General features: G+C 33.7%; 1 non-coding gene across 1 annotated transcript; it reads left to right on the plus strand.

The window, feature by feature from the left end:
* Positions 1 to 24,889: 24,889 nt before the first annotated feature.
* LOC121225742 (small nucleolar RNA R71) lies at positions 24,890 to 24,995 on the plus strand. Its single transcript, XR_005923614.1, has one exon. It is a non-coding gene; the product is annotated as a small nucleolar RNA R71 (small nucleolar RNA).
* Positions 24,996 to 25,661: the final 666 nt, after the last annotated feature.

The following is a 25,661-nucleotide window of genomic DNA, read 5'->3' on the forward strand; positions in this document are numbered from 1 at the left end:
CATGGTCTTACATGATATCCTTATCTTACCAAATGCCATGTTCCAAACATGGTCTTACATGGTATCCTTGTCTTACCAAATGCCATGTTCCAAACATGGTCTTACATGGTATCCTTGTCTTAGTGCCAATGCCACATCTTGATCTGGTCTTACATGGAGTCCTTAATCAATGCCGATGTCATGTCTTGACATGGTCTTACATGGTATCCTTAACCGTCAATTCCTCCTTAAATGCCATGTTATGAACATGGAATTTTCCATCAATACTTCCTTAATTTCCATGGTACAACCATGGACTTTGAGATATCAATGCCTTGTCAAGTCATAGCTGAAACATACTTGCTCAAATTCTCAAGGTTAGTCGCATAACTTAATAATAACAATACTAATAACAATAATTGCATAATAATAATATGCTACTGAACTTACGTACTTACATTCTCAATCTCATCATATCATCAACTTAACTTATTCTCATCAAACTATGCTAGTCAATACTTTCTTGTTATCGTACAAAGCCATAATACAAAATATGGTCTTACATATAAATTATACAAGTTCTCTTTCCAATATCCAATTATTATCAAACATTAATCATTATATCTGAAACTCAATATTAAAGTATTTATGGCAAAAATATCAATTTATCATTCAAATATGCATAATTAAATGCTTATTAAACATATGAACTTACATCGATACCAAAATGACCATTTTACCAACTTTTCTAATTTTTGGTTTTTCTCTCGTTCTAGGTCCAAATCTCACTTTCCGGGATCTAAAACATCATATTTCACTTATTTATTTAATTTACTATTCAAAACATTCCCTAACTCAAACTTTGGTAAAATTACAATTTTGCCCCTAAACCTTTACAGAATTACGATTTTACCCCTAGGCTTGGAAATTAAAATTTATCCATTTTTCTTATGTTTTATGACACGCTGAACATTTTTCCCTTCTATGGCAACATCAAATTCCCACTCTATCATGTACTTATGAACATTAGGTATTTTTACCGATTATGTCGTTTTACTTGTTTTCACTTAAAATCGCTTAGCAAAAGTTGTTTAACATAATTTCAAGCTTCATATTCTACCATAAAACATCAAAATAAACACATTTAACCTATGGGTATTTTTCCAAATATGAAACCTAGCATAAATTATTGCTAGAATAAGCTAAATCAAGTTATCGGGACTCCAAAAACGTAAAGAACATTAAAAATGAGGCTAGAACGGACTTAATATTGAGCTTGGAAAGCTTGGAAACCCTAAATATGGCTTCTCCCATGCTATATTCGGCCTCCATGAAGAATATGGACCAATTTTGGCTTCATTTTTCCTTTTTAATTCTTTTAATTACTAAATGACCAAAATGCCCTTAAAGGCTTTTCTTTCAAATTTGTCCTATTCTTGCCCCATTTTGTCCAAACTTAAATATAATGGTCTAATTGCTAAATAAGGACGTCCACTTTAAGAACCCATTTCAATTAAATCCCCTTTATTATCTAGAACACATATTTTGCTAATTTTACAATTTAGTCCTAATTATCAAATTAGGCACTTATACATAAAATTTCTTCAAAAAATTTTCACATAATTATTTAATCAATGAATAAACCTTAAAACTTAACTGAAATAAATTTTTTTGACCTCAAATTCGTGGTTTCGCAGCCACTATTCTGTTTAGGCCCTATTTTGGGATGTTACATTTCTCCCCCCTTTAGGGACTTTTTTCCCCGAAAATCTTACCTACAAATGGGTTCAAAATTGATTTCTAGTAACACTTTTAAATTCTCATTCAGCCTTAGCATACCCATCATTTTACTACTTAAACTAAGGCTCTGAATTGGAATACCTACTGATAAGTAACTGACCTTGTTTTATCATTAACCTCATACTCTCTGATGAAACGCAACTAACTCTTATTTTCTTACCAAAATGGAAATACTCTGCCACTAAGGTACTTTCAAAAAACAAATACTTGTTTCTCTTTTGAGTGTCAATATTCTTACCTTTCGATTCTGTATACAATTTTTAATAATATGTCTCTGATTTCTGTAATTAATTTTCACTTTCCTCTAATCCATTCTACTCAATTTAATTTTGCGAATTTCTCTTCCTCAATTTAACTATTAGTACAAAGGTGACATGCAGTAACATTTAGCAATCTCATGGTTAAAACTTACTGTAGCTTTCTTCTGAAGTCACGGTGCAACCTTGGATTTCCAACCATAACAACTAAAATTTACACTCTGAATGAATTGACAACCTCAAAACGAATAACACAGATAATCCTTCGGTAGAAAAACTCATTCGTACTAAAAAGAATACACAAACTTCTTCGAGCAATCAACAATAGCTCATTTAACCTTTCGGTGATAATGCTAATTCTGTTGCACAATTCTTCGAAATACCCTCACATTTTCACACAAACATCAATACTAACTGTAATAGCTTCTGAGATACTTGAAAATCAACTTTGACTCTCTAAAAGTTTAGGTATAAGATTCAAAGTCTGGTACATGACATTTCACACTCTTACTAGTATAACTAAATCAAGTTATCATCCATCTCTGTACTTCTCAAATAATCAAATAATTATTACTGCTCTAGGCATCATAACTATTGCAAAATCTCTTGATTTCTCATTAACACATTTCTAGAAACCATAAACTCTTTATTAAAACCAAGTTGAATCATAATGGATACTTCAATTGTCAATATCTTCAACTGTTTATACTTCATTAGCATGAATTCAAGCCAAACTAAACTTCATACAATGAGAACTTTAACAATCAGACAACTTGGATTTGCAAAAATATATCTCTGATGCAACCATTCTGATATGCATTTACAACTCTGTACCATAACCTCTAGAATATGTACTATTTACTCAGGTCATTTATCTATTTATACATGAAAAATTAGCATTTACCTCTGAAGCCATGAATAAGTCAAACATACATATAACTCAATCAATTGCTCAACTGAATCAGTCTCAACTAAAAGACAATAACTTTTCAAAAACTGTTCTTCTCTATGCTGTCATGATATCTCAAACATACACTCTGTCGTGATTTCTTCAAAGTGCTAATCACAAATCATTATTACTGCATAACTCGAAAGAACATAGCATTCGGACTTTAACTCACTGATATATATATATCAAGATTATGCAAAAAATGAAAATCAATACACATGTCTGAACTAAACTACGCTGAGGCCACAATACTCATACTACTCAAAAATCATAATGCCATAATAAGACTGACTTCTCAATTACTTTAGTAAATAATGTCCCGGGTGAAAATAAAACATCTTGATCATCTGAAAGATTTAAACACAAATTTCAATAACAACGAGTGCAAAAGCAGAATCTTTATACCTCTGATAACTATACCTCTGTACTTTCATTATCAGGCCCAAACTCGTAATCATCATAAACATACTCATAATAAAAAGAAACCATTTTCATCAATAGAGCATTTTCTGTTAATGTCTCATGGCTGATACTTTGAACAATAATTTATTAATAAAAGCAAGATAATAAAATCTCAAAACATGGAGCTACACAAAATTCCTGGTAACCACATCTCATGTAGAACAATTAAGGTTTCAATAACATCTTAGAAAATTTCCAAAAGGAAAGGATAATACTTACAAGCACTGCGAACAACTATGACAGAAGCCATAAAATTTTCCTTTACTTTCATTAAGCAATAGTTAACAATATAGATCACTAGCATCATACAGATCTTACTGTCAACCTTCCATCTGCACGCTAAAGTAGAAAACTGGAATAGATAGAGCAAGATCAATCACAGCTCAAAAAAACTATAATGCTTTCATCTGTCTGTAAATTTAACTAACATTCTCATACTACAGGAATTGCATCTATGATCTTGCATATATTTATATATATCTCTGAAAGTAAATGTACACATATAATAGTCAGAAAAGATTTTTCTATAATTTCTCAACTATAAACTCTACATTCAACTATTAATACGGCTCACTTATTATTCCTCTGTCTAATTCTGTCATTACTGAATTCACATTATACCATTCACAGTTGGAATTTATTCGGAAGAAAATCTAGCAATCATATACCTTACACATCACACTTGAATGAGTGCATTAGTTGAGCTTGACCTTTCTTTTACTGTGACATTTCGATTATCTGGATGATTTTCTTATTAACCTGACATCCTTTTTGCAATTGTGTTCATTTGATAAATCATTCTAGACTCTGATTACATCGTCAATAAATCTGTCATTGAACTCTTTAGTTTTCCACTTTAGCCTATTCAATCTGAATTTCATGAAATCTCATTCTAAATTACCTTGCTGATAAGAGGGGTGAGGTTGTAACATCTCTGACTTACCTCTTACATACTCATGCATATAAGTTAACACTCATCATATTAAAATATTATCACAATTATACAATTTGCTTCAAGCAACTTAACATGCACGTTCATAATACAATAACTTCATGATCAAGAATGCAAATTAGTGCACTTATACATGCATTCATAAATATCGGGGAAAATTACTCATAGCATTCACTTAACTTCTCTAGTTATACATATAGCATCATACAAATGCCAATTTAACGTGAACACTTATCTCAATATAAACTTTCCTTTCATCTTATCTCATCTTTCATATTTCCCGAACAATCCTTATTCACAATTTATTCATTATCACATAAACATCATGAACCATTATTTTTACATTTTATGAGCCTTAACTGAACATAAATATACTATCTGTACTATCAAACTTAGCTCGGTTGGAGTGCACATCTGTCTGACAAAACATTTTATATCTGGGTCAAGAGTCGTCACACTATCATAGTTCAATATGGCATGTATAGCTAGACTCTTACTCATACTGAATATTCCAAGAACCGATTAAATCTTTGCTCTGATACCAATAAATGTAGCACCCCTTACCTGAGACCGTCACCGGAGTCGAGCATGAGGCGTTACCTGATTTAACTTACTAATTCGGGGCATAAAATTTTCTTTTAAAATTAATTTATTTACATTTATTCAATATGTCCATAAAAAGGGCCCTCGAGACCCTAAAGCATGCAATTGAAATGATTCGGGACCAAACCGGGAACATTAAAAATTTTTCGAATACTAAGACAAATCAAAACAAATTATTTCATTATTCCTTATAAAACTTCCCACCTGCATCATAGTCACTAAATAAATCATAAATCAAGTCAAAAAACTCAAAACTTAAATTTGTGAATTTTTCCTGAAACTAGACTCATATATCTTCTTAGTAAATTTTTTCCGGAATTTTTCGTCCAGCCAATTAGTACAGATTATTAGTTAAAGTTTCCCCTATTGCACTGTTTGACTACTCTGACCTCTCCTCACTATAAATCAATTTTCTGCCTGTATAGAATTCAAATAACCATGCCATTTATTTCTCTTGAAATTATATTAACTAAGGAAACTAGAAATATAAACTATAACTCCTAATTATTTTTGTATAATTTTTAGTGAATTTATAAAGTCAGAACATGGGACTCAGAAATCGCTCTAACCCTGTCTCACTAAAATTAAAATATCTCTTAATATACACTGATTTTGCTTACTCTGTTTCTTTCATATGAAAATACTCAATAATATTTAATTCAATATCCCATTCATCACCTAATTCCATTTCTACAATTCTTGGTGATTTTTCAAGATCACCTCACTACTGCTGTTCAATATTGTTTTAATGCTAATTTCACTTTTTCATGATTTCTTTGTATTAACTATCATTTAGGCATACATAACACTAAAACATGTTCATCATTAGCCATTTCAATAGCTAATCATTATCAAATATTTACATACCATTCTTTATCCATATCATAAGGACATACACACAAAATGGCTAAGTCCCTGTACATGCCATAAACTAGAACGTTTGTAAAAGAAGATACCCATTTGGTAACTTGACAGTCGATAGTGTGAAGTGATCTCCGACGACCTCCAACCCGAGCTTGCTTTTAAGTACTCTAAAACATGGAAAAGTGAAAGACGTAAGCTTATAAAGCTTAGTAAGTTCACATGTACAATAATAAGCATTAGCAACCAATTTAGCTTACTACTATGTTGTCATAATTTGCTTAAATAATGTTTAGTTCTTACTTTCCCATCTTACTCATCAGTAACCTTACCAAAGGCTCAGAATACAAAAGGCAACTTACTTAATAGCTTGCTTACATACCTGTAACATCTCACTTAACACATGCGTACTCTTTCATAATATAGGCATATTACCAATCATGTCATAAAGTGTCACAAGCATAACTAAAAACTCATCACTTACTTAATACTTGATAATCTCAATTACTTACAATCTCATTATTAAATAAGCCTTAAATGTATTGGTGTACTCTTTCTTCATGTTCTCACCTTGTCGTTTCTTTGACTTACTCTTTGGATTACTCGGGAACCTTTTTCTTTTTGAACTTACCATTGTCATGTCTTGACATGGCCTTACGTGGTATCTTTGCGTTATGAACTCACCAATGCCATGCCTTGGCATGGTCTTACATGGGACCTTTGTCTTATAGTAACTCATCAATGCCATGTCTTAACATGGTCTTACATGATTTCCTTGCCTTATAGAACTTATCAATGCCATGCCTTGGCATGGTCTTACATGATATCCTTATCTTACCAAATGTCATGTTCCAAACATGGTCTTACATGGTATCCTTGTCTTACCAAATGCCATGTTCCAAACATGGTCTTACATAGTATCCTTGTCTTGGTGCCAATGCCACATCTTAATCTGGTCTTACATGGAGTCCTTAATCAATGCCAATGCCATGTCTTGACATGGTCTTACATGGGATCCTTGCCCTACCAATGCCATGTCTTGACATGGTCTTACATGGTATCCCTAACCGTCAATTCCTCCTTAAATGTCATGTTATGAACATGGAATTTTCTGTCAATACTTCTTTAATTGCCATGGTACAACCATGGACTTTGAGATATCAATGCCTTGTCAAGTCATAGCTAAAACATACTTGCTCAAATTCTCAAGGTTAGTCGCATAACTCAATAATAACAATACTAATAACAATAATTGCATAATAAAAAAATGCGACTCAACTTACATACTTACATTCTCAATCTCATCATATCATCAACTTAACTTATTCTCATCAAACTATGTTAGTCAATACTTTCTTGTTATCATACAAAGCCACAATACAAAATATGGTCTTACATATATATTACACAAGTTCTCTTTTCAATATTCAATTATTATCAAACCTTAATCATTATATCTGAAACTTAATACTAAAGTATTATGGCCAAAATATCAATTTATCATTCAAATATGCATAATTAAATGCTTATTAAACATATGAACTTACCTCGATACCAAAACGACCATTTTACCAACTTTCTCGATTTTTGATTTTCCCCCGTTCTAGGTCCAAATCTCACTTTCTGGGGTCTAAAACATCATATTTCACTTATTTAATTAATGTACTATTCAAAACATTCCCTAACTCAAACTTTGGTAAAATTACAATTTTGCCCTAAACCTTTACAGAATTACGATTTTGCCTCTAGGCTTGGAAATTAAAATTTATCCATTTTTCTTATGTTTTATGACACGCTGAACATTTTTCTCTTCTATGGCAACATCAAATTCCCACTCTATCATGTACTTATGAACATTAGGTATTTTTATCGATTATGTCATTTTACTCGTTTTCACTTAAAATCGCTTAGCAAAAGTTGTTTAACATAATTTCAAGCTTCATATTCTACCATCAAACATCAAAATAAACATATTTAACTTATGGTATTTTTCCAAATGTGAACCCTAGCATGAATTATTGCTAGAATAAGCTAAATTAAGTTATCAGGACTCTCAAAACGTAAAGAACATTAAAAACGAGGCTAGAACGGACTTAATATTAAGTTTGGAAAGCTTGGAAACCCTAACGATGGCTTCCCCCATGCTATATTCAGCCTCCAAGAAGAAGATGGAGCAATTTTGGCTTTATTTTCTCTTTTTAATTTTTTAATTACTAAATGACCAAAATGCCCTTAAAGGCTTTTCTTTCAAATTTGTCCTATTCTTGCCCATTTTTGTCCAAACTTAAATATAATGGTCTAATTACTAAATAACGACCTCCACTTTAAGAACCCATTTCAATTAAATCCCCTTCATTATGTAGAATACACATTTTGCTAATTTTAGAATTTAGTCCTAATTATCAAATTAGGCACTTATACATAAAATTTCTTCACAAAATTTTCACACAATTATTCAATCAATGAATGAACCTTAAAACTTAATCAGAATAAATTTTTTTAACCTCAAATTTGTGGTTTCACAACCACTATTCCATTTAGGCCCTATTTCGGGATGTTACAAGTCGCTAGAATGTTCATTTGCCTTACCTAGTAATGTTTTGCTGCCTTGCTGGCTCCTATTTTACTTGAGGACAAGTAAAAATTCAAGTTTGGGGGTGTGATTGTAGTAGAAAGAACATATGTTTTCTCCCTACTTATTGTTTATACTGTTCCCATTTAGTTACCCTTAGCATACATTTTAGTATGTTTAGTTTAGTAAATTAGATTTTTATAACTCAGTGAATCCTAGCCAATTTTATCTTTAATTTTGGTATCTTTTTCCACTAATGTCGCTACTTGAGATAATTCTGGATTGCATTCAGAATTGTCGCTACAGTTGACAAATATTCGTAGTGACGTTACAGGAGTTAATTCCAGATGACGTTTAGAATTGTGCGGCAGTTGAGAGTTGTCTGATAAGAGCCAACCATGAGTGAGATGTCCAATCTAGTGTAACTACCCTGTGCGAACAAGGATAGAAGAATCATAAGAGAATGACACCTATACTATTGAGGAAGATATAAAAGGATAACCTGAGAAGAATGAGGAAGGAATTTTTTGGTGTATCACCACTCTCTTACCTTATTTTTAAGCTTGCGGCTATGGCAGCTTCAGCTTTGTTTGGGTGAGCCAATGTGAAGACTAATATAGATCCACTCCTAACGAGGAGATCTAAGTGCAGAATAAGGGGAAATGGATAGATTCAATCGAGTAGCATAGGAATAGTATTCTCCATTTAATTCTTTCTCATTTCTTGAAAACGCCGATGATTACTTTAAGTTTTCTTAAAAATGCTTTGTTAAATGTTATCTTATTAAACTTATTTTTGTTGTTTAATCTTGTGGGTTTTAAAGTTCTAAACACGAAAGTGTTATTGCATTTAGTAACACTGGAAGGTGCAGTGATAGTTTGAGCTAATAAGCTTTTTAGCGGAAGTTGAGTAAGGACTAAAAGAATTTAGTCCACTTATTCTTAATAGTACCCTATTGCCATCATCGAACGGTGAGGTTAATGTGCATGGTTAAGTCTCAAATTAAACCACAGAGTGGCATTCGATACAATATACATAAATTTTTTTGTATCAACAATCACCTATCTTTTATACCGTGTGAGTACTTAGTATACTCTGAAGATTCATATTGAGGATCCCAGTTTAACCATAGCATACTTTATCTTATTGTTTTCGAATTATTACTTCGACAGCTATACTCACAATTTACATCATTTCTATCTAGTTATTGCACCATCATTAATAGACAAAAGACAACCATCCATGTGGAATAGATATCCGACAAACTCGCGTTTGTCTACTATACTTGCATCGACAGTGTATGTGTAACACCCCTAACCTGTATCCATTGCCGGAACAGGGTTACGAAGCATTACCAGAGTTTTTCAGAATGTTTACAGATAATTTAAGTCAAACTTTATTCATTTGCTAAGATTATTCAAAACGTCCATTAAATGGACCTCGAGGCCCAAAATAAGCAATGGAATCGAGTCGAGACTTAATCGAAAACTCTAAAAAAATTTCGTGAGTTTTCAAAAATTTTCCAAGGTGTAGGGCCCACATGCCTATGTGACCCTAGGGCATTCCCATGCTACAGGCCATGTTCGACCCCGTGTAACTCTCTGGCTTGTGTCACACGGCTAGCCACACGCCCATGTGAGTAGGCCGTGTGATTAATTAAATACTTCAAAATTAGGTGCAGGTTTCATACGGCCAAGACACGCCCGTGCTCTAGGCTGTGTAGCACACACGGCTGAGACACAAGCCCGTGTCTCTGCCAGTGTGCTCAATTCTGAGTATTCTACTTTCTTGAATTTAAGATACAGGGGACATACGGCCTAACCACATGCCCATGTACCAGGCCGTGTGTCACACACAGTCTAGACACATGCCCGTCTGTCTGCCCGTGTGGACAAAATGAAGCCATTTCTAGCTTTATTTCTCACCCAAAAGTTTTACTAAGTTCCTACACCAAACTTACATCCAAACACTAACCAATCCAAGCATTGAATTCAAGCAATTTATAACATCTAATATGATACATTGTTACATGCATTCATGCTTTTAATCTTACCTTTTATAACCATACTCATTTAACCATTCTCAATTAATCAATATTAAACACTTATGTTATCTTCATAAAATAAACTTAATACATACACACATATACCAAAACATAATCATCACTAGCCATTCCAATGACTAGATTTCAATAATCATTTACATTTACATGACAATATGGCTAATTTAAACTATACATGCCATTATAACCACAATTGTTTTACCATATGTATCAAAATGAGCTGATGGATAGTGTGAGTTATCTCCACCAAGCTTCCAATCCAACGAGCTTCCAACTTACTATAAAACAGGTAAATAAAACTAAGTAAGGATATAATGTTTAGTAAGTTCGTATAACATGGTACTTAACTTACCATTTATTATATTGCGAGATAAACATGTAAGGCACATCCAATCAATTTGATTTCAAGCCCTACACATATCCTCATTGCCCTTGTTAGTCATATATTCCATAATAACATCAAGAAACATATATAGGCTCAACACAATCAGATTTTCGAATATATATATACTTTTCATATCACGTATCCATATAACACGTATAAATCATATATTTATATTACAAGTATATTTTCATAACAATTCATCTCGAGTTTAGATTATTCCATGTCAGAACTTTACTCCTCTAATTTGAAATATCAATGTCACATGAGTAGTACACTCAAGGTGTACAAATCTATAATTAAGGATGAACATACTCATCAAATAAATTTCATATACAAATAACATCATCTCATTTTTCATGTATCCCTTATCATATATCATCATTTCATGTATTTCAAGCAGATACGTGTAATAACTCGTTTCTTATTCATATCTTCTAATGTCTGGATTGTTACCCGTTGAATTTATTCAGAATATCGATGGATACACAGGTAGTATACTCGAGGTGTACAATTCAGGATCTATCAATTTATGTCCAATCGTACCCATAACGTACTATTTTAGAGAGTACACTCTCGAGCCACACATATATACAACAGGATTACCAATCCAGAGTAAATCCTGTCTCCAATATATATACTCAATAGAGCTTAGTCAGGATTACCAGTCCAGGCTAAATTCTTTTTAAGACATATGCTCTAAAGCGCTTGATTTGGATTACCCGTCCGGGCTAAATCCATTCCATAACATATGCTCGAGAGGACTTATATCAATAAGGGAAATCACATTTATCCATCGATTTTCATTTATTCAAATGGGATTTAACATTTTTCAAGCGTTATCAGGCATGTGATTATTTCATACATCTATAACATTCATATAATTCAAATAAACACATTCCACATTCATTTCAAGCATAAAAGTAACATTTTTATCATTTATCATTTATCAGGCATTATCATTTATTTCAGGCATTATCACTTATCGGGCTTTGTCGGATATGCTTTCAATGTTATATATATATATGATATTTATACAATTCACAATCACAACATTTAATTCAATCATATAAATATACACAATTTAGTTACACGAACTTACCTCGACAAATGTTCATGTACATAAAATCTACTAATCCGATATTTTCCTCTTTTCCTCGTTTTAACTCTGAATTTGGTCTATCCGAATCTATATGAGTAAATTTAACATCAATTTATCACATTTCAAATTCAAGTGGACTCAATTTATATCCTAGGAAAAATTACCATTTTGCCCCTAACTTTTCTATAAATTCCAACTTCGTCCCTAGGCTTGGAAAACAAAATTTATACAATTTTTTCCCCTATTCCAAGCCTAGCTAATATTTTAATATACAATTTACAGCTCATATATTCTATAAATTTTAGAAATTTTCTTCAATTTTCTCAACTTTACATTTTAATCCCTAAATCATTTTTCTATCAAAAAATCACTTTGTAAAAGTTGTTTATCTATCAACAACCTTTCATTTTCTACCATAAATTTTCACATTTTCAACATGTTCATCCATGACCTAACTTTCATACTTTGATAACTTTTCTTCCTAGCTGCATCAGTCAAAATCAGAGCGCTTTTGTGCCAGGGAGGATGGTACATGATAATATTCTAATTGCACATGAGCTCATTCACTATCTTAAAAGTTTTAAAAATGGACCTAACAAAGGGTTCTTTCTCAAGCTTGATATGAGCAAAGCATACGATCATGTGGAGTGGGACTTTATTGAAACAATTATGAAGAAGATGGGATTCAATGAGAAGTGGATTGTCAAAATTATAAATTGCGTTCGTTCGATTAAATATACGGTTAAATGTAATAATATATATTATCACCCCCGACAGGGTTATCTGTCTAGGGGACCCCCACTCCCCTTATCTATTTTTATTCTGCATGGAAGCATTTTTGAGAATGCTCATCCAAGCTAAGGATAATAATATCCTAAGTGGAATCCAAGCCAGTAGAAATGGTGTAACAACCCGATTTCGGGCCTAGTTAGAATAGTGGTTTTGAAACCCCTATTTCGAGGCTAGAGAAATTATTTTTAATGATAGTTTATGTGTTATACCATGATCATATGAATGCATGAAAATTTTGGTGAAATAATTTTAGCGGTTTCATGTTTAATTGCGAAAAAGGACTAAATCGCGTAAAGGTCAAAAGTTTTTTTTTGCTAGCTAAAGGTGTCAAATAGCTATAGAACATTAAATTAGGGTCTTTATTGAGTAAATGGACCATAAATATGTTAGTGGCTGATCAAGGAGACAAAAAAAGGTTGAAAAGTCAAAGTCGGTGTGCATTAGGTGACTTTTTTGGTAATAAAATAAAACAAAAAGAAAAAAATTGTTGTCATCTTTTCATCTTCTTTCTTCCCCACCGAAAATACCAGCAAAGAGGGGGTTTTGAAAGCTCAAAAATTTTAGCAACTTATTGATATGTGATATTCGCGGCAGGTTTTAAAAATTTATAATAAATCGTTCTTGAAACTAACTATTATCACGATGAAGGCAAGTGTACCTATCGAACAGTAGTATAGCTTTAGCAAGATCGGATTGTCGAACCCAAAGGAACCAAGAGTACTAGTAAGTCGAACCCAAAGGAACCAAGAGTACTAGTAATTACTTTCTTTTTATTATCTAACCTAAAAATTAAGGGTTTTGTTTATCTAAATTAATAAACTAAACTAAGGGTGCACAAAGAGAAAATTGGGGAAAAGCTTTTGGGAAAACTCAATTGATTAAGACAATACCCAAGGAAAAATCCACCTAGACTTCACTAGTTATTTGACTCTGAATCAGATGGTTTATTCATTTGACTTGATCCGTAGAAATCCCTAAGTTATATTATTATCTCTCTTGAGAATAATAACGTCTAACCCTAGGTTGATTAATTGAAATCTCTTTCTAATTAACACCCTAGTGTTGCATTAACTCGATCTATGGACTTCCTTATTAGGTTTCACCCTAACCTAGCAAAATCTTGTCACCCTATCTCTAGGCGTGCAATCAACTTCGCTTAACTACAACAAATTTACTCTTAGACAGGGACTTTTGCTCCTCTGAATAAGCGCATTAATTTGAATCAATATCCTGGAATATTAAAACAAGAATTAAGAACACATAATTAAGAACAAGTCAAATATTTATCATACAATTCAGATAATAATAACAAGATCCATCTTAGGTTTTATTCCTCTTAGGTATTTAAGGGGTTTAGTTCATAATTATGAAAGAAAACATCTCAAAAGAATAAAGATAACAAAACATAAAGAAAACCCAAAACTCTTGAAGGAAATTGAAGGGAGATCTTCAGTCTTGACGATGAATCAGGTGTCTGAGATGGATCAATCGGCTTTCCTTGAGTAATTCCTTACCTCCTACTCTGTGTCTCCCTCCTAATTACCTCCTCGGGTGTTTAAATAGGCTTTAGAATGCCTAAAATCCCTCAAGAGTGGCCTTTTTCGAATATAACTAAACTTGGGCTCGACAGAGACACGCCCGTGTGACACGCCTGTGTGTGATTTCTTCAATCCGTGTTCAAGGCTGTTACCTAGCCACGGGCCTGTGGTCTACCCGTGTAAGTCGTGCTTTGATTTTTCCAAATGGACACGGCCGTGTGGCTTACCCGTGTGAGGAAGTCTAGGCCGTGTTGATTTCCCATGTTGGTCCATTTTCTCTGTTTTAGGCCCATTTCTCGCTCTTTTTGCTCTCCTATGCTCACCTACGTATAAAACATGAAATTAAAGGATTAGGAGCATCAAATTCACCAAATCTAAGGAGAATTCATCCAAAAATATGCTAAGCATGAGGTGAAAATATGTATAAATTATGGTTTATCACTTATATCCCTTACAAGTAAGTGATTTAGATGCCTATTTTTTATAATTGTTGTACTTTTGGAACCCTTGTAGCATGAACTAGCTAATGGAGGGACTATTTTGTGAAATGGTTTATAGTTTAGGGATTTTCCATGAAAGGATTTATGCTGTTTGCTGAATTTTTATGGAAGAAAATGAGTCTTGGTTGTATAATAAACAACTTTAGTGAAAGGATTTTCATGGAAAACACCTAAAAGGGCTATTTTGTAAAAGTTATAAAATAGGTTGTAATTGTGTGAAATAGTGGAAATTTGGGGTTGTCATAAGAGTAATAATTGGTCAGTTAGGCTTGGCTAATAAGGAAATTCGATAAAAATGAATTTCTGGGCCTAAGGGTAAAATGGTCATTTTGTGAAAGACCATTTTGCCAAAAATATGAATTTTGATTGTCCAAATTTATTTAGAGATTAAATGAGTGAATTTCATGATGTTAGATCAAGAAAATCGAGATTTGGGCTTAAATCAAGAAAGTGCGTGGTTAAAGACAAAAAGAGAATAATTAGTCGAAATTGCATATGAGGTAAGTCCGTGTGATTAAATGAGCATGATATTTATGCCATTGTTATTATACTTGGAAATCTATATTGCCATGATTGTGTTAAAGTTTATGTTGATGATATTGTATATGAGAAAGTGATGTCAAATGTAAATAACATTTGTGTGTTGATTGAATGCTTGGAGATTTGATGGAATATGAAATTCCATTGAAACGAGTATGTTGTATGTAAATAATCCAACTACATTGTTATTATATGTGTTTAAATTGATATAGCATGAATTGCTTGGTTGTGGAAATGATTATGTCTGATGAATATTGAGATAGTAGAATTCTCATTTGAACCTTAAGAAACAATTCGGATATTCATGCCATGACTTTCAGGTTATTTGTGTCTCAGTGTAAGACATGTCTGGGACATGCATCGGCCACATTATGAGAGCCAGTGCAAGACCATGTCTGGGACATGGCATCAGCATTGAGACGAGAGCTAGTGTAAGACCATGTCTGGGACATGGCATCGGCACGGATATGTGAGAGCTAGTGTAAGACCTGGGACATGGCGTCGGCCTCGATTTTGATAGTCAGTGTAAGACCATGTTTGGGACATGGCATCGACTTGATGGATGAGCCAGTGTAAGACCATGTTTGGGACATGGAATCGGGATTATACCCTATGTTTGAGGCTTAGTGAATATCCGATAGCTTTCTGAATAGTTCAACGGTGAGAGTTACGATTTAATCTAAATGAGAAAGGTTATGACTATATTGTGAGTGGTACAGGTACTTACATGAAATTGATGAGATTTAAATTCAATTCATGTTATATGATTAGTAAGAAATGAATATGAGCATGTTGAGTAACACATGTATGTATGCCAAGCTCATGAGAAATGATTTCAGTTTATGATGCACATTTAGTGAAGATGTAAATAGGTAATTCATGCTTATAAGAATGATTTTGTGATGACGATATGATTATAGGTCTATACATATGATGTATGAATATGTAACCTTACCAATGTGGTGAAAATGAATTAATATGGTGTGATAAACGTACTATCGTTAATTTACACTAAAACAGTTTTGGACAGCAACCATAGGACGAATTTAAAAATTCACCAAAAATTATGGAAATTGATTTAGAGGCTGAATAAAATATGAAATTAAAGCCTAATGAGTCTTCACATAGAAGAAATGGTGTAAGAAAAAGAGTTTCATATTATGAAATATTTTAATTGTTGTGACATAGAGTCAGAATGACTTTGAAATCCCCTGTTCTGATTTGAGAAAATCATTGAAAATTGTACAAAAATAGTTATGAGTTATAATTTATATTCCTAGAATTATTAATAAGTCTATTTTCAATAGAAATAGACAGGAACTTCATCCGAGTCCCGTATTAGGAGATAATTATTTTTTAGTGAAGAGGGGTTAGAACTGTCAAACAGCAAAAAAGGGTAAATTTAAGGAATAAACCATACTAATTGGCTAAACCAAAAATTCTAAAAATTTTATGATAAGGAGATATGTGAGTCTGGTTTTAGGTAAAATTATCATAACTTAATTTGGAGTTCTGTAGCTTTAGATATAAATAATTTAGTGACTATGACTCGAGAAAATAGCTTGACTGGAACATGAGTAAAAATGCAAATAGGGTCGTATTACAATGAGAAGCAAGTTGATAAATTGCTTATTATTTTCATATGGTCTTACTAAACTATAAAGCTTACTCCCTTCCTTTCCTTTCATTTAGTGTTTTCTGGTTAGCTTGGGGTTGGAGATCGTCGGAGGTAGCCTCGCACTATCAAGTTGCTATCTTTGGAATATTTAAGCATATATTAGAAATTTCAAGTGAGTGGCATGTATAAGGATCTAGTTGATTGACATGTATTATTTTGCTTTGGCCAAATGTGTTGGCTTATATTGAGTTATATGTATATGGCCATGAGATGTGGCTCATATTGATTTTGGCTTGTAAGCCTAGCTATTCATGTCATGTCTAATATTTATAAGGTGGTTATGTTTGTTTGCCATGCATGGTTAGTAATATGACATGTGTGTTGGATGTATGCTCTATGACTAATTGAGGTGGTCATAGCCATGTAGTAATCACATGTTATAAACACAACGTGATAATGATTGAACTTGAGTGCTTGATATATAAGTTGGTAACCATAGTATAATGGTAAAAGTGGTCATCAAAATGACAAGTCTTATGAATGTGAAATAAGGAATCTAGACTTGGTATTGCATGAGTAGATGCATTACTTGTAAGAGGACATGTTAATGTTAAGGATATGTCTTAATGAAGAGTGTTCAATCACTAAAATGACGTCATGATTTGCGATTTTGATGTGCATAAGGTTGTAACAGATTATGGGTAACATGAAGGCTTGGAAAATAACCTAAGTGTTGGCCACACGGGCTAAGATACGGCCGTGTGTCTCAACCGTGTGAGGGACACGACCTGGAGACACGGGCGTATGGCCCGATCGTGTGGTTCGATGTGCATGCTGACATCATAAATAGAGAGTTACACGGCTTGAGGACACGGGCGTGTCCCTATGTCCACACAGTCGTGTGACCCTGTTTCATAGGAAAACTTTCTAAGTTTTCCTAACACTTCTCAAAGTTCTATGTCTTGTCCCGAATCGATTCCGATGAATGTTTTGGTCTTCGTAGACCCAAATACGGGACGACATGCATGTGTTTGAAAGGTTTTGAATAAAAAGAGATTTTATGGCTCTATTTTTGCATGAATGTGTATGTTTAAGCCTGATAATGCCTCGTACCCTATCCGGCATCGGACATGGGTAAGAGATGTTACAAATGGTCCTAGGATAAATTACTTATTTTTTGCCGACGATGCGCTTTTATTGTGAGAAATAAAAAGAGTGATGTTGAAATTTTGGTTAATATGCTTAATATTTTTTCTAACATTTCAGGACCAGCGATTAATTTCGAGAAGTCAATGGTGCAATTTAGTCCCAACACTACTAGAGCTTAAAGAAACAACTTCAGTAATCTTCTAGGCATGACAGTGGTGGAAAACCTGAACACTACCTGGGCCTTCCCATTCCAATTGGTAAGAAGAAAACAACGGCCTTCAAAGAGACTAATAATAGATTGTCTTGTAGGATCAATAGCTGGACCAAGAGGTTGCTCTCTTTTGGTGGCAAAGAAGTCTTCATCAAAGCGGTTCTCCAATCTATACCAACATATGCACTGTCAATTTTTTTATCTCCCAAAGGAGTGATCGAGGATATCCAAGCCAAGCTAAGTAAAACGTGGTGGGCGGGAAAAGATAAAGGCAGATTTTGGACTATGGTCCCTTGGAAGACTCTGTGCAAACCGAAGGGCATAGGAGGTCTTGGAATTAGAGATGTTCAGCTTTTCAGTTTGGCTCTATTAGGGCGTCAAGGATGGAGGCTTATAAACAAAAAAGATTCTCAATATTTTAAAGTACTATCTTCGAAATATTTCCCTGAGGGTAATATTTTTAAAGCCAAAAAAGTGAACAAAGCTTCTTTTACCTGGTCGAGTATTGCGGCAGTGGCGGAAGTTCTTAAAAACGAATTTGGGTGGCAGGTGGGGAATAAAGAAGTGATAAATATCCTGGGTGAAAACTGAGGAATGGAAGGTCTAAATGGGGAAACAATTAGAAGAGACAGTTTCAACCAAAATGTGATGAGCATGAAAGACCTGTGGCTTGAGGATAGGAGAAGTTGAAATGTTCAGAAAGTTAAAAGTGTGTATGAGCCTGATTGGGGCTATAAGATTTGCAACATACCAATAGGGGACGAGGGCCAAGATGATAAAGTTATTTGGTTCCACAATCCTCATGGATGCTTTAAGTCAAAGTCTACTTACTCATGGTTGCTATTGAAAGAAATAGGGTATGGCCCACACAGGACTTTTTGGAAAGCTCTATGGAAGCTTGATACATTACCAAAGATTCGTGTCTTTACTTGGCGTGTGGGGCATGAAATCCTCCGACGAACAAAAAGATTGCTTCTATTAGACACGGTTTTGACAAGGGATGCCCAAGGTGTGGAGCTGAAACCGAGACTCTACTACACGTATTAAAAGACTGTCTGACATCTCGTGTGGTTCTCTCTTTAGCTGGATGGTCCAACAGCACTATTTCAAAGAAGTATGGTCACTGTATTGACTGGCTAGAAGACATGATGAGAGTGCTTGACAAGAGAGTAATGGCCGATCTCATGGCAATTTTATGGAACTATTGGAAAAATAAAAACAATTTCATCTTCAGAGGAAAAGAAAAGGAGGCCAAGATAGTTTGGGAAAGAGCTAGCACCTTGATTAAGGAGTTCCAAATATGAAACTTTATAAATGAGCCTTTGATTTCACAAAATAGCACAGGCATGAAGTGGGAAAAACCTCTAAAGGGTTTCACAAAAATTAACTTCAATGCTACAGTGGGTGAAAATGGAATCGGGTATGGGGCAATTGCTAGAGATGATGAAGGCTTTATTTTAGGAGGTGGTAGGGGCTTTATAGGGTCAAGGTTGTCGGTGGAAGAGGCAGAGTGCGTGGCTTTGGAAGAAAGCATTAAAATTGCATGCAAATTGAAAATAAAGAGCGTGTAATTTTTGACACGGATCACGTAGGGCGGGTTAATAGGAGAAGGAACTTAGCTTCTGACGTCACCTTAATAGGCATGCGAATTAAGACATGCTTAGCTGAGTTCGGCAACTTTAATTCGGCCAAATTAACTTGGACCAGACGAAATTGCAATACTGTAACCCATTTGATTTGTAAAAAAATGTACATTGAGGCCAAAATGTGTTTTTTCGAAATGGATTATCCGTCGAAAATCTATAATGCTGTAATTTGCGATGTTACTTAATAAATTGAGTTGACCCTTGTGGTCTTTTTATTTTCACCAAAAAAAAAGCTATCCCAGTTTCAAAAATATCAAAATCACTAAAAATGGGACAATAAAACTTACCCAATTTGGCCAAGAAAGCTTTCTTTCTCTTTCCTAAGGTTTCCATGAAATATTTGGGGAAGAAGATAATATAAAATGATTTTTATTTCTATTTAATAATTTATCATCTTTTAATTGTTTTGATTTCCAATTTAGTCCTTAGCCTTTTTCTAATTTTCCATGGATGAATAATCCAAAAATATCTACTAACTTTTTATTAATGGGCTAATTACCATATAAGGACCTCAAGTTTTGAATTCCATAGCTATTTAATCCTTCTAGCTACTAGAATTCAACTTTTGTATTTTATGCGATTCGGTCCTTCCCATGATTAAGCACATAATCGGTAAAATTTTCTTATAAGAATTTTCACATGACATTTCAAACATAATACGTACCATGTAATAAAAAATAAATTTTATTTTTAGCTCGTTGTGGTCCCGATATCACTATTCTGATTTCAACAAAAATGGATTGTTACAACTCTCCCCCTTAAAAATTTTCGTCCTCAAAAATTTGTAATAGTAAATAGATTTGGATATTACTTTCTCATGTTTTCTTCCAGTTTTTCCCAAGTAAGCTTTCTCTAGATCATATCATTATTAGAAAACTTTTACCGAAGTTACTTTTTATTTCTCAGTTTTCTCACTTCATGTGACAGAATTCTGATCAATTCTTCACTATAACTCATGTCAAGCTGAATTTCAATATCCATCGGAGGAATAACAGAAAATGTATCTGATTAATACCATCCGGTAAGCAACACTTCCAACTCTTTCAGTAAATTTCATGCAATTCAATAAATTAAGGACTTAATTTGCCTTTATAGTCAAACCGGAAAACATTCTTCCATAGTAAATTTTCAGAAACACTTTGTCGCCAACTTGAAACTCTATTTCTTTTCATTTAAAATTCACATAAAATCTCTGACAAATCAGAAGCTGCTTTAAACTTATCTCAGATCTTTTCTACATTTTCTTCTATTTCACGAATCGTATCAACTCCATGTATCTTTTCTTACCAAACTTAGTCCAATAATATGTAATTTCGACTAAAAACAATTATTTCTTTTCCGTTTGCCCTCAAATTCTAAAATATAGAAACATATCTTCAAGGATCAAAATAACACACTCGGACTAACCATCAGTCCGAAAGCGAATTCTAATATCAAAAATTGTAACTTACCAAAGGTTCTTATAATTTATTCAGAAATCAAGAAGTGAACCATAAACTGTGGATCTCTTTCAAACATATTGAAGATTGAGACTCCATATAGCTTGACAATTTCAGAAACTTATATCTCATTCAATCTATCAAGTGAATAATCCATTCATACTGAGATAAAATGTATGAACTTTGCCAAACAATTGGTGATTACTCAAATAACATCTTTCTTTTTCCAAGACGGGAGTAATCCCTACATAAAATTCATAAAAACTTTATCCCATTTCCGTTCCAGTGTCATCACTAGCTATAACAATTCTAAAAGTATCAGTGCCTGATATTTAGCTTTAATCTGCTGACATATTAAACATTTAAACATAATTTCAGAGACATCACATTTCATTCTAGTTCACCAATACATCTTTTTCAATTTATCATACTTCCCGGATGACAGATATATTACTATTGTGAGTTCCGTATAAAATTTTCTGTACAAGCTTTAATTTCTTCAGTACACAGGCTCTATCTCGGAATAACAGCCAATCATCAAATTCAAATCTGATATCCTGAATCATTAATTATTTCACTCTGTACCCGTTTAACTTATAACTCATTATCACTCTCATGTGCTTCACCGATCTATTGTAGAAACATCAGCTGAGTTAGCCTTTTTCTAATTTTCCATGGATGAATCATCCAAAAATATCTACTAACTTTTCATTAATGGCCTAATTACCATATAAGGACTTCAAGTTTTAAATTCCATAGCTATTTAATCCTTATAGTTACTAGAATTCAACTTTTGCATTTTATGCGATTTGGTCCTTCCCGTGATTAAGCACATAATCGGTAAAATTTTCTTATTAGAATTTTCACATGACATTTCAAACATAATATGGACCATGTAATAAAATAAAAATAAATTTTATTTTTGGCTTGGATTTGTGGTCTCGAGACCACAAATCTGATTTCATTAAAAATGGGTTGTTACAATATGCTTGCACATTATTGTTGTGCCATCTACAGCTGATCAATGTGTAGGAGACCGTTAGAAGGCATTTTGGGCCAATCCTGGAAGCAATTTTGCAACATGGGGGACCCGATGTTGCAACATAAAAAGCGGAATGAAGAAAGTAAAAAATTGCCTTCAATGTCGCAACATAGCCTAAGGGTGTCGCGACATACTCTTCAAGATAGTTACAGAGTAGAATGGTTGTTATGTCGTGACATAGGTCCTAGTATGTCACGACATCGACTCTGTGACGAGAATAAAACATTAAGTAGGGGCATTTTGGTCTACACAATCAAACTTAAAGCTCGAGAACGTCAGCTAACCTAGGGTTAAGGATGATGGCTACCTGAAGACTATAAATAAGCTCCTTTGGCACACATTATAGACATTATTCGATTAGTTGAGATTCTCTCTTTAGATTTAATTTCATTTTCTTCGGTTTTTAGAGTTTTTTTTGTTCTTTATTTTCTTTCAAGAGATCTAAGTTGTAAAGGAGATCAACACTTATGGATTCACATTCATTATTAATATCGATCGGGCTTTTCTTAAACTCTCTACTATTCATTCATTATGATTAATTGTTCATCTACTTCATGTTGTTTATGAAAGCCATGAGAAACTAATCCTTCTATAGGGGATTAGGAAGTGGAAGCTTGATCTTTTAATTGTCTTGTAAGGTTATTCAATGGATTAATTGTTTGGGAAAGGAAGAACTTGAAACAAACCCTAGGCCTGACAACCCTGGGAACATCAAGGTGGGAATTAACCAAAAATTGGTATTTCCCATTCATGAACACCTTAACCCCAAACCAGTCTGGATAGTGAGGTTAGAATATAAGTAGTTCTTGCTAACTCGTTATGTTAGTAGAAGATTAGAATATCTTGATAAGGTAGAAACTAGTTGCTTGACGAAGAACCCGAGACGATAGTTGATTGAGATTGATGAAGTGAGCTAATCACCTATCTTTAGATTTGATTCACTTTATTTCTCTCTATCTCTTGCAATTTTAATTCTTTTATGTTATTTTATTTTATTAATTTAAAAACCCTAAAAATATCTCTTATTTTACTATCGTACTATAACTAATTTAAAAGTATTAGTTAGGTCTTTAAGTGTTTAGGTTAAGATTGATTTAGTAGTTGCCTCCCTTGGGTACGTTCCTTGGAGTATTCACTTATTCCGTTGAAAAATCTATATTACAACTTGACTCATATACTTGCGGATACCGCCTTATAATTCTCCATTTTATTGTAGTATTCACACTTTGGACGTTAGTATGTTCGGAAGTGGTTAACAGGATATCCTTAAAAAATCTGACATAGTTTGGTATCTACTCAAGAGCTTCTACCAATAGGATGTTGATGTGAAGTTGCTTGAGAACGTCTAGGAACTTCTTAAACTGGACTTCCTATTTCTGCTTCAGAAGTTTTTGAGGGTAAGGTTGTGGAGGATTCTTTATTTGCATTGTATAATTTGTCTATTGTGGCATTTTTGCATCTAACAAAGATGTTAGTTTATTAGAATTGACTGGTTTAGATGTTAGCTTATTAGGTTTTACAGATTCTAGTTCTAGTGAAGTTGAATTTTTAACACTTGGTTGAACTTCCACTTTATATCAAGCTTCACTTGGCTCATTTTCAACTTCGACGGTGTTAGGCTCTACTGTCTTTCCACTCTATAAATTCAATGCATTATAATGTTCCTTCCTCGAATTTCTTAGCTTCTCTATATCACTAGGCAAAGTGCCTTGTGGTCGGTTTCTAAGTTCAACTACAAGCTGGCCTATTTGGTTCTACAGGTTTTTCAATGTGGTTGTTTGGCTTTGGATTAAGGCATCATTTTTTGCTATGTATGCCTTTAAAAGGTTTTCTAAGCAATTGAAAGGTTCAACTTGAGTTGATTTCTAAATTTGTTGGCTAAATCCATGTGGCTGGGTTGATCTAGGTTGTGCGTAAGTGTGACTAGGTCTAGCCCCTTAGTTACTCCAAGAAAAATTTGTGTGGTTTCTCTAAGATGGGTTATAAAAATTGGATTGTAGTCCTTGCCTACCTTGGTTTGGGTTCTGGTTCTGGTTACCCATGTAATAAATAGGTTCTGGGTTTTATGGGAAATCTTTGAAGAAGTGCCCTTCCCCACAATACACACAGGCAATATTCTTGAATTGATTGGGTGGCTGAGCTGCAACATTATTAAACCCATTTGTAGTAATTTTTTCAAGCATTGAGGATATCAAAAATACCTGAGTTGCAAGTGAAGTGAGGGCATCCACTTCATGTACTCCTGCGACCGGTCTTCTTGAAGCCGCTTAATTGGTTAGCCACTGGTAGTTATTACCGGTAATTCTCTCAATAATTTCATTAGCCTCATTATAAGACCTAGAAAGGAGAGCATCATTAGTAGAAGCATCTACTACCATCCTCGTGTGAGCATTGAGACCATTGTAGAATGCCTCTAATTAGATGCAATGCGGGATTCCATAATGAGGGTATTTTCATAATAGTTCTTTAAATCTTTCCCACGCTTCATACAAGGACTCATCATCCATTTTTTGGAAGGTAGTGATCTCATTCTGCAACTTTGCATTCTTGTTAGGTGGGAAATATTTCATAAGGAAGCATTCTGCTAACTCCTTCCATGTGGTAATGGAATCTGGTGGCAATGAGTTCGACCAAGCTCGAGCTTTGTCCCTTAGTGAAAATGGAAACAACTTTAATATTAGTGCATCTTCAGGTACTTTGGCTACCTTGAAGAAATCACTCACCTCCATAAACAGTATAAGGTGAATGTGAGGATCTTTAGCAGGCATTCCACTGAATTGGCCCACTGTCTAAAGCATATGGAACATGACCAACTTCAGCTCAAATTGTTGTGCCTTGATTTTGAGTCTCATAATACCTAGATTAAGCTCATGAAACAATGGCACAACATATTGTCTTAGAGCTCTATCCCTATCATCAGCAATAAGGATAGGTTTTTGAAGTTCATCTCTTCGGTCCTTTTTTGAGCTACTTGTCTTCTTCTTTGTCTGAAAGTTCATTCTATTTTAGAATCTATAAGGAGTAAGTCGATAATTCGATCGATACTCATAAACACTTGAAACAATCACAGAAAAATAATTAAATTAAAATTAAACAAAAACAATAAACGAAAATGCAAAATTAACAATTTCACAAATAATGTCTTTCAAAACAGTCCCCAACAATGACGCCAAATGTAACACCCCAAAATAGGGCCTAGGAGTTT

This window comes from Gossypium hirsutum, chromosome A03 (assembly GCF_007990345.1).
Source record: "Gossypium hirsutum isolate 1008001.06 chromosome A03, Gossypium_hirsutum_v2.1, whole genome shotgun sequence".
Taxonomy (NCBI): Eukaryota; Viridiplantae; Streptophyta; class Magnoliopsida; order Malvales; family Malvaceae; genus Gossypium; species Gossypium hirsutum.